The sequence below is a fragment of the Syngnathus scovelli genome, chromosome 6 (genome assembly GCF_024217435.2).
Source record: "Syngnathus scovelli strain Florida chromosome 6, RoL_Ssco_1.2, whole genome shotgun sequence".
In the NCBI taxonomy this organism is placed as follows: domain Eukaryota; kingdom Metazoa; phylum Chordata; class Actinopteri; order Syngnathiformes; family Syngnathidae; genus Syngnathus; species Syngnathus scovelli.
In genome coordinates this window covers 19,441,279-19,452,162 of record NC_090852.1, presented here as the reverse complement: position 1 = coordinate 19,452,162, position 10,884 = coordinate 19,441,279, and the positions used below count along the sequence as shown (strand labels likewise).

Here is a 10,884-nt window from a genome sequence, read left to right as displayed (position 1 = left end):
GGGGAAACGGTGCAGCAGCACTTGTAGACAGGCAATAAAACAATTCTCCCAGGCATATATTCTTTACTGCCACCAGGTGGCCATGTGGAGCAAACCAGAAGGAGCTACAATGACAATCATAATGCTGAACCTTTTTGTGGACGTAATGATTTGACACATTAAAAATCATAGCGAACGAAATTTTGTAAAATCGCCACTGTAATCACCGGTCGGCAAGCAGCGGCGCCGACAATTAATTAAAAGCATCAGACTGCGCACATCTCCATAGTCCCAGTGCAAATTCAGCGTATCGATAGATACGAGCTGAATTCATTTGCAACTTGTGTGAAAGTAATCTCCGTTGTCAGCCATAATGAATCAATGGTGATAATGTGCGCTCGGAAGCCTTATTGGGAGTTAACAAGCGATGTACATTCATTATGACATTAATATTTCATCGCGTGTCACACCCAAGGCATTAATATAATTCCAAGCCCCTGGAAGATTTGCAGTAATGATGAGGCCCACAGTTCAATGCATTACAATCCCCATCAGGCAGCACATAACACATTAGCTCCCTCCTCGCCTGCAGTGCTAACGCTGAAATGCGCCGGCTCGGCAACACCGCACGTTCGCACTGCAACCATTCATACTAATTATGTGCGAACAAATCGAACTGCGTTTGTATTAATACATCAGCGGTTGAGTTGGATTCCCTCGGGGCAAGTCTGGCTCCGCCCCACACTACTGCGTGTCTGGCATATTTGACAGCACGTAAAAACCTGGTGAGAGGATTGTCAGACAACTTCGGTCCAACCTAGGGTGGTAAGCAAATCGGCAAAAAATACATAAATAAATGATTTTGAAAAAATTGGACAATCTAGGTTGCTCTATTTTTTAACAGAATAGCTTTTTTTTTTTTTTTTATTGTGTAATAGGAGTAAAGGACTGTGCCATATTTTTCTCACATTTGCAAAAATCCAAAACACGTGGTTGGAGTTAATCTATTTTGTCTAATGCGTTTAAGCGCAATAAAAACTCAAACATAATTAGTAAATAATGTTACAATTTAATCTTGCTTCATAACATTGGCAGCTCAAGTGAAGGGAAAGAAAACTAAGTTACATGCTTCAACTTAAGCAAACAAATAGTAATGGGGAATTAAAAATCATACAAGAAAAACAACAACTGAGCTTTCTGTCAGGAGAACACGGTCCTTCTGATCAGTTCATTCTCTGGGCTTGACCTCCCGGATCCTTGCCTGTTGGTAAACATTCATGTTGGGTGAACTCTTGGCCTGCCTGCCATGCTGTAAAAACGAAAATACTGTTCCTACCGACGAGCGTCGGAGCCAAAAGCAACTGGCACACCGAGGTCATTTTCACACCTCGGGTAGATATCGTACACCCACCTTGGCAAAGCGCTCTCATGCAAATGCGCTGTAAAGTTTCAAGTATCCACATCCTGATTAGTCAAAGCTTATTAAATCCATGTTTAGTTTCCCATAAGCGGGCAAAAGGCCTCATGAATGTTTTTACAAAAACAAACCCTCAATCATGTTTGAATACACACTTCAGTGCTCTCATTTTTTATTCCGTGAGAGCGTTTTCCATCGTTTTTTACTGCCGAGTTCCGGTATGGCCGTGCGTCGCGTGAAGATGGGAAGGGCGGGCTGGGCAAGGACACTTCGTATGAGCCCTTGTAGATTTTCTTAGTGGCTTGTAAATCAAAACCTCCAGAATTCCAGAGTGAAATATTCTGCCAAGTATGACTTCACCTCCTCACCGACACAATTTATGATTTTTTTTTTTTTTTTTGGTCAAACAATTTACAATGGCCAGGGCCAAGCAGGCCTCAGGAAGCAGTTTGGAAATGAGACGCCACGCTCGCCAGCAGAGTAGCTGAACAAGTTGAGTCATTCACTCGCAGTCTGATCATTTGTTTGGACAAACTATGCAAAGGCAAATTGGAGTGGATAATATGCGGTCAGTAGCTGTGCGCAAGTTATACTCCATATCATAGAAAAAACTCATAAGACCATCTAGTGGTGAGTGGCGATATTACAACTTAAAATGCAGATTTTTATTTTTCACAGACTTTTTTTTTGCAATATTTTTTCATTCCCCATTTTTCTTGGAATGTTCATCAGTGTAAAGACCACGGGGGTCATTCCTGATGTGTATCGTCGATTCCTACGCAGAGCATTTTATTTTTTTGCACTTCAAGGGAAAAAGTATTCCTCATTTTGCTTATGTGACTGCCCTTAAGGCCTACGCTCCATCGTGACACCTCAATGAATAATGGTGTTGTTCACCATTTCCCTGCTCAAGGATGCTCATTAGCAGACGGAGCAGCTAATCTGGTGTCGGGGTCCTGATAACTGCCCTCGCTTGGCGTCACTCAAATAAATTGCCGTTACTCCCTGTTAAAAGCCGGCAGTAGATAGCCGTATCAGGAGACTGGCTGCAACGGGGGAGACAGAGTGTCCGGCTCCAAATGACCTCCTGAAATAGACGAGGGCCTCAAGGCCCGAGAGCCAAAGCAAAGCATCCAAGACGGACGGGATGGGGCATTCTCAGGAAGAGCGTGTCATCGCAACCATTGCCCTTAATGGTGTAGAGATACGCCAGGAAGGCGGCAGATATTCGGTGACCTCTAACCCCAAATGATCGCGTGCTTCTTCAACTGACCACAGACAATTTCGGGCCCAGAGTGGAATCGATTGGACGTTCTCGAGCAGATGGTAACATTTTGTCTTCATAGTAAGCAACAAAGGCCAACAGTGAGCCTGTGAGGCTTGTGAAATAGGGGCTTGTGTTTATTTTGCTCCCGACCGAGTTCAAGGCTAGCTTCTCCACTATTCAACCAGCCATTGTTTTCCCTAAACACCTTCAGGTTCAGAACATCCAGACGGCAAGAATATTTGTGTTTTCTGAAATTTGGTGATATAAGCCCGGCCGGGGTAGGGCTCAGCGAGCCTATCATCCTCCTCCACAAAGCATAGTTCCACTTCATCCATCCACAACGCCGGCTTGGGGAAGGCTAATTACCATCGCTAATGGTCAACTTGAACCGCTAGGCTCCAAGCAACGTCAATAACATGGAAGAACAGCAGGCACTGAATCGTGTATTGAAAGCGAGTCGTCCCGGCGTACGATTAATGGCCCGCTGCTCCAGGCGGCGTGAGATCAAGTGAGTGAATGAACCTCGGGAAGAAAAGATTATTGCAAACCCAGATGGAAGGTCGGAGGATTCCGGACATACCTGCAGCTCACATAAAAGATACGAGGCGTGATTTGATGTGGCGTGGCAAATAACTAACATCGACAAGGATTTCACCATGCACAGAAAACCTTGTAAAAGTTATAACAAAACATATGGAGTCTTTTTTTTCCTCCCCATGTCCATGACAGACGCAAAAGATTTATACCCTAACTTTGGCTTGAAGGACAACTTGTTTCACTTAGGATTTTGGAGGAGGAGACAAGTATGCAAGCTTTGAGGAAAGGCCTGGCAAAAATAAACGTTCTGTTGTTATGCATCCGGCCGGGCACCATCAAAAGAAGAAATACAAAACTAAAGCAACTAATCTATGGCTGGAGTACAATATGAAAGATGAGATAGTCACTCAAAACGGAAGATGTCCCAAAATATTATCTTCATAACGCTTTGTGCCAAAGGGACGGCAGGAACAGTAGCTGATTAAAGTCCTTGAAGTGCAATGACTCCCAACTATCTTGGAGGAAACCACGGCTCGCCTGCCAGTCTGGCGCTCGCAGTCTCCCTGTGTGACCTTGGTCCATAGAGCCTCAAAATAGGTGGTGCAATGCCAAGTCAGTCACCGGTGCTTAAAAGACGTGGCAAGGAAATGTTGGAAGAAGGGAGAAGCCAAATAAAAGACATTACTCTGGAAAATGTGCTTCCCAAACAACTCGGATATATTTGTATCTGTATTTTTTTTCCACTGATCATTAAGATGAATTAAATAATGAAAAACGATTGAGGAAAAAGCTGAAATTTGGTTTAGGATGGTGCAGTCAGAGAAGTTTGGATTTGTTGTGGTTGTTGTTAGCGCTGGTGTCAGCCTGCGCGACATCATACTAAGACAAGCTTCCTAATTTAGGATCATGACAGCGAGGCTAACTGTTAGCGACACATCAGTAGTGCACACCTCTTGCTCAATCAAAGCAAAGAGCTCGATTTAGCTTCTGCGGTAGAATCGAAAACACATCGAATGTTTCCCTCAGAGGGCCATGATGACTGTCAACGTCTTCTATATACATCCAGTATAGGCTACACAACAAAATGATGAACAACTAGAGACTAGTAAAAACTGTTCAAATAGTTAAAAAAAAAAGAATGGTACTAAAAATTGCTAGCAATATCTCTATTTTTAAAAAGTGATGACAATTTGTCATTTTAGCAATGACACAAAGTCGATGCAAAATTTGTCATTGCGGGCCGCATAAAATGATGCGGCGGGCCGTATCTGGGCCCCCGGGCCTCGGGTTTGACATAACGAGAGGCACAAGACGAAGGCAGAAAGCGAGGGATTTCCCAGCATATCAGCCCCTCAAGGTTATTAGTGTTTTTGTTACAGCCTCCCTCTGTCCTACAAACAATACCTCTCTTGTGTCATTGAATCAAACAGGGCCCGTTGACGAGTCTCTTAGGCATCGGGCCGGCTTGCCAGAACTCGGTGGGTCGGTCGGGGAACTGCCGCCGCGCCGCGCCGTGCCGTACCATTTGTCATGCGGTATATTTACAGCCGATGTCAGGCCAGGGGTGGGTGGACGCGAGACGTCTCCGCTCTGCGCCTGGCGTCCGCCGAGTCAGAGCCTCCCTCCCCTCATTCATCTGTTTACTTTCTAAATATGCCTCTGTTTGGACTTGCATCAGTGGGGAGACAATATCTAAGAAAACGAGGAAGGAAATCTGTGGAAAACAAAGGAAAGGGAAAGAAACCCTATGTGATAGAGACTGCCTCTCGCTGTTCCTGATTACGGGCGATTTGCACGGCGCTTGGCGCCATCAAAATCAGCCATCCAGGCAGCCGGCCGGCCGCTCGTGACGCTAGAAAATAACAAGTAGGGGAAATATTTCGGTGTTTACGTCTTTTAGATGAATGTTGGTGCTTTGAAAAGCAGGAGGGGGAGAAAAAAACAAACAGCTTTAGTCGTTACGAAACTTGTTTTGTGTGCGAACTGGGCAATATAATTGCTGTGATGCAATATTTGCTGCATGTTTTTCTTGCGTGACACATTTCCGCGCTGTATTACTTCACAGCAAGCGGGGAACCCTATCGCACATGAGATCTTATACAATGCCTCTCAAAGTGATTTGTGAGCCCACTTCCTTGGAAAGAAAGGTTGGGGTTAGTTGTCTGAAAATCCATTTCCAAAATTCGACTGACGAGGAGTCACCATCACACCCTTGTTTGCGAGACTATGCTTTGACTCACTCATAGTTGAGTTGGTAAAAGTACAAAAAATTTAAAAAAATAGTAAAAATAAAATAAAAGTTAAGTCACAATTCCTGGTAATATTTTTATGGCAAACAGTCCTCGGTCATAAATTAAAAAAAAAGATCAAATGAAAAACCACCAGTGTTAACACTGAGGATCTTCCGTGTCACCAAGCGTGAGAAAATAAAATGTTCGACAGTATTCTTTTATGACTTTGGGAGCGTTTTATCACCGTGTTTACAAAGACCGGCTAAATAATGATGGCGCCACAATCTCACCTGACGTGTTAACTCCCAACACAACTATGGAGGAGGCCTGTTAGTTGACATCAGAACTAGAGATACAAGCTCCAAAACTTTTAGAGTTTTCTAAAACTTTTATAGGACACGCCCAGTTTACAGTGCAGTAAAAATGGTAGGCAAATGGTTTGAAACGATTATTGTATGTCATCCAGATTAAAATACAAAATGTTTGGATATCATTTTTGTATTTGTACAGTTGTACTCATCAATACTGAGATAACATGATGTTTGGGTCATAGAAATAAAATGGCATAAGTTGAGGCATTTGCAAATTGGAACAATTTTTCATCTTTTTTTTTTTAAATTAACTTGCTAAGATGACAGATGCTCAATTTTCACCCCCGAAGGAAAATCTTTCAAAATGACATTTTTCTAAGTTGTCTGATCATCTCTTATCTTGTGGCTCTTTTTTTTGACATGTTGAAATAGGTGATGAAATGATTTATAACATATGCGCTTCGGCGTCTTATTACCGACTTTGCTTTGGATTAGAACGCAGCGTTTGATTCCAAAAAGGAATGCCTCTCTTCAAATTCCACATCAAAAACTTCCAAGCAGCCAAATCCTGTCGAATTAATAATATTTCTTATCTGGTTCATATGCTGCTAAACCAGTAATGCCTCGGTGTTTTATGTCGCCACAGTAACCCTATCTAATCTCGGTCGAAAAGAACATGAACGCCATAAAAACAACACGACTGGCTGGAGTCTGAGACAAGAGTGAAGAGAGAGAGAGAGAGAGAGAGAGAAAAAAAAAATATCAGCGGTAAAGATTTGAAACAGGAAGAGCGTGGCGTCAGTACAGGCGGGAGATAAGAGCACTGCGCTGCATACACAAACACGAGCTTTCTGTGGCTGAGTGACTCCCCACTCTTGGTAGCTGTCCTTTCCCCACGGTCAGACTCGGTCGGGAGCACGGGCCACCACCCAGCCCTGCACGCAGCAGATCCAGAGTCCTGATACACCCTAACTGACTCCAGGGGGGGGTTTTAAAGGGATTTGTGCAAGTCCAGAGAACGGATGGCCTCAAACAGGAAACCCTGGGGGGGGGGCAAAAAAAAAGTGATCTATGCTGCCTTTTGGACCTTCCCGTCTAAACGTCAACACGAGTTGAAGGTAACCGAAGCCACCGAGTCTCGTGGGGGGTCAACTCAACCTGCCATGGTTTGGAACTGTTGAGGAACACGGAAGGCCGAGGAGATGCCATTTTTGTCATAAAAAGAAGACACTGAGCACTTCTATTGAAAGCACGCTTCAAATCCTATTACGGCAAAATCCGGAGTCATGCGTGTTATGAAAAAAGCAGCTTGGGCACGGGACAGAAGCATCCCAAAGTTGCAAGATGTTTAATTCCTTCTTAAAAGCTTTTCTAGTTTGCGAACGCCAAAATTTTATTGAACTGGCAGCAGCAAGTAAACCTTCTAGAACTGAGAGGCGAAGGCTGGGAATCCTAGCCGGCCGGGTTAATAAAAGCAGCCGGGTGGGGCAGTGTTTTTCCAAGCGCTCTCTGTGATGTTTGAGCGAGAACTCAGACAAGCCTTCACTATGTTGAGGCCCTTCAGGATTGCCGGCTGCTTCGGCTACACTACGACTTTCTTTCTATCTGTATCAAAATATTTCATTGCCTTTTTTCCCCCAAATCATACGCAAATAAAGCAAATCTGATCTCTTGTAAGGCGAAGGACAAATTGTTTGTCTGAAAGAACATCTAAGTAGCTCAAAGAAGGATAGGGGCATCCTCATATTGGTCTGCATGGCTCGGCAAAAGACCAAAAAGATTAATAACCGTCGAGTCGACTTAACTGAGTCATCTTTGAAAAAGTATTCATTATTCACAGAGCCATGATCACAGACTGTTTTGTCTACTTTGTAAACAGTAAATTCTCCTCCATGGCTCCCATTAGCGAAACAAGTGGCTGGTTCTCATCCCGCGCTGTGTTTACAGACCGACTTGGACTAAGTGCTTACAGAAAATTTATTATGTTGAGCTTTTAAACCCAGACACTTTTAGAAAGACCCCATAACAAATCTCAACTCGTGAACTGATCACTGGAAAGGTACAGTGAATCATAAATATCCTCAAACAGGAAGCGGCACCGTGTAAACGTTCCTCCTCTTGGGGTCAGATAAGGCAGAGGGTCTCTCTCGCATGCGGCGATGGCGGAGGTATGACACCGCAACACTCTCTGGGAATCCCAAACATGCATTTCATCAAGTGGCGCTGATAGGTCCACGTGGTCGGACACTGAAGGTCCAGGAAGTATCGAAGGACTCCTACTATGTTGTGTCTAGCAACGGGCTCGGTGACAAGAAATTCTGCTGACCTCTCACTTGGGACGGACGGGTCAGCAAAAAAAGCACGGCGAGAGCCTGAGTGATAGGGAGTTAATGTCACTAGAAAAGTTTGTCCTCTTAAAAGATCAGCTGACTTTCCATCCCAAAGACCTTTGACCTGTTCATTCTTGCCCTAAAGTGCGGCGGCGTCTCTTCAGACACTTTTATCTGTCAATCGGACCCGTGAAGAAAGTCGAACAGATTGGAGACGCAAGTCATATGGGGCAACGGTCAGGAAGTGGGGCGGGGAAAAGAAAGAAGAGAAGTTTTGTTCAGACAATTCTGAAGCGTTCTGTGTTTTCAGCTCAGGGTCAGAACGGATCTGTCGTGTATAAAGATGCGGCGCGCTTAGATAGTGCTGTCTGCACATGCTGGAGTCGGAGCTCCTCGGACTGCAGATAAGACTGGGTGGGACGGTTCCAGTGTGCGTGACAGAGAAAAAGAACGCTTGCAGAGCCAAGAGAGTCATGAAGGAAAATAGCTCGCTCGGCTGTGGTCAAAGTCCTGCAGTCCTTGCTTGGCTAATGCTAACGCCTGCAAAAATGTATCCCCAATGTAAAGTTTTGGGCTTGACGGGTTTCTTCACTGATTGCAGGCAGCTGAGCGAGTGGGCACTGTCGCCGGCAACTGCCTTGAATTCCGCCAGGGCGACACGGAGTTATTCCCAGACCAACTGCGAGATATAATCCGGCGTCTCCAGTGCTTCCTCGGTCCTAAGCTTCGTGCCTAATGGGCATTCCCAGAAAACCATTAAGAAGAAGACATCTAAGAATCATCTAAAATAGATTGGGGAGAAGTTTGGGAGACCAAATCGTGTGGACTGGATTGGACCGGGTCTGTAGTTTGCATACCAGACGGCAACAACAGCATTTATTTTTTGTTAAAAAGAGTCTGAATATAAAAATGAACCATAAGATAAGAAATGTATTGTTCTTCCACCTCAACACTCGCAAGCCAGACCACGTCGGTGGAAAGTGATTGTTGCACTGGCGTACTAATGGAACCTTGTCATTACCCAACAATTTTACAGCAGACAGTCAGACTGTATAATTGTATGATATCGGCATGACAACCATTAAGGCTGACGGCCATTCATATCAATTAAAGGCAACATAACCTGCTCAGCTAAAGACCAAAGGTCTGATGTCTGTTGTCCAATTTTTTTTTTCTTTTTTTCCACGAGTAATTGATTAATTTGGATGGAAAGTAAACAATATATTTTTGTCATTCATTAAGGCTATTATTGGTGGAGCACTAAATTTCAATTTGACAGCTAGTACAATAAAAGAAAACAATGCTGTTTGATATCAAACATTGTCGAAGCAGGATTTTCAAAGCAAATTTCGGGACACTGCGCCTCATTGATCTGCGCCCCGGGGCACCTCGGCGCAGACTGTTGATGTGAGCGGCTCTTTCTTTGCAGAGCCGGGCAGATTTAAGTGGTGCCACAGTCAAGCGGCCGGGATGTGCAGTGAATACAGTCTGCGAGATAAACAGTGCCTTGTTGAGCCATTTCTTTGCCGCTGCTGAGCCAGCTGATAACAGCGGCGGGCGGGAGGGCGGTTGGGAGGCTGGGCGGCTGGCTCTCCCTCCGAGGCGCTCGGAAAGGCCGAGGGAGGGAGGGGGGCAGACACTCTGGCAGCGACGGCCTTTACTCCCCGCTGCCGGGCTAATCTCGAGCCTTTCTTTTTCGCTCGCTCTTCACAAAGCGCGACTGTTCCGACGACGCGGCCCGCAATATTGCGATTGTCTTTTTTTTTTTAATAACAAACGCAAATGTGTATTACAATAAACAATACGGGCTGGTCGCATAGCTAGTTTTGCCGCAAGCGGACGAAAGCCGGGAGTCAAAGTGCTCTCGGCAAGCTGTCGTCTCATTGTCTTGGCCCGGCACCAGTCGCTGGAGTAATTGCAGCAGTGCGGCATTGTGGGGAATGCTTTGCATTCCGACTTTCACAAAGACGTTTTTCTTCTTTCTCTCCCTCACGCTTGAAAACGTCTCCAACGCAATTGTTTCCTCAGGGATGCCGAGGTGAGGTCGTCACGGATGTCGACATCGGGCGCAACTTACGTTGAACTCTCCGGTCTTAAATAAATTTGAAAAAATCTTCCCTGCGCATCTTTGGGCCTTCGACAACAGCCGTCAATGTAATTAGACAACGTGACTCTCGGAAGCATCTCGCCAGCCAGCCCGAGCATCGGCAATCAATAACGTAGGAATGTCTTCCCCGGAACCCATGAAAACTCCGCACCCCCATCTTCCATGACGACCCCACCCGTTTTCTGAAGGGCCCACATCTGTTTTCAATATCGTTGCCTCTGTGCTGGAGAGTTACACAATCCTCATCAAGCGTGTTTTTTTCCCCAAACAGAAACAATCACAAGTATGGATGAGGACCAATAGCAACACTCGTTTATGGTACAAGAACAAGATGTCACTGTGATCATGGAGCTCGGAGGATGTGTTTAATAGTTGTGTTGTTTGGAATGCATGTGCCCTGCAATCCGACTGTTGACATTTCCTCACTCCTGCATTGCAAAAAATATATATATTTTGTAGGCTGTGCCTTGAAGGGTCGTTATGAAGCGATATTATTTCGGCCATATTTTTGTGGCCTGCCAATTCTTGAGATTTTCATTTGCGGCTATACCCGAATCTATTTCGAGGTTAGCTGGCTAATTCCCGAACGCTCCTGCCATTTTTCTTCTAAGTTGGACGAGAGGTTGGTCCGCACATGTGGATGATCTATTCCCATTTTCACGAGTATCCAATTAAAAGCGTCCACCAAACAAACACCCCGAGTAA

At 45.0% G+C, this 10,884-nt stretch overlaps 1 protein-coding gene and 1 long non-coding RNA gene across 2 annotated transcripts in view; one reads left to right on the top strand and one right to left on the bottom strand.

Moving 5' to 3' along the window:
- Positions 1 to 5,252: 5,252 nt before the first annotated feature.
- Positions 5,253 to 9,202, top strand: LOC125971162 (uncharacterized). Its single transcript, XR_007482364.2, has 2 exons — positions 5,253 to 5,347; positions 8,674 to 9,202. It is a non-coding gene; the product is annotated as an uncharacterized lncRNA (long non-coding RNA).
- zwilch (zwilch kinetochore protein) overlaps positions 5,294 to 10,884 on the bottom strand; it is a 28,799-nt gene continuing 23,208 nt past the window's right edge. Inside the window, exon 23 of the transcript XR_007482361.2 lies at positions 5,294 to 6,784. The gene's annotated coding sequence lies outside the window, so the exon portion shown is untranslated. The remainder of the gene's footprint in view (positions 6,785 to 10,884) is intronic.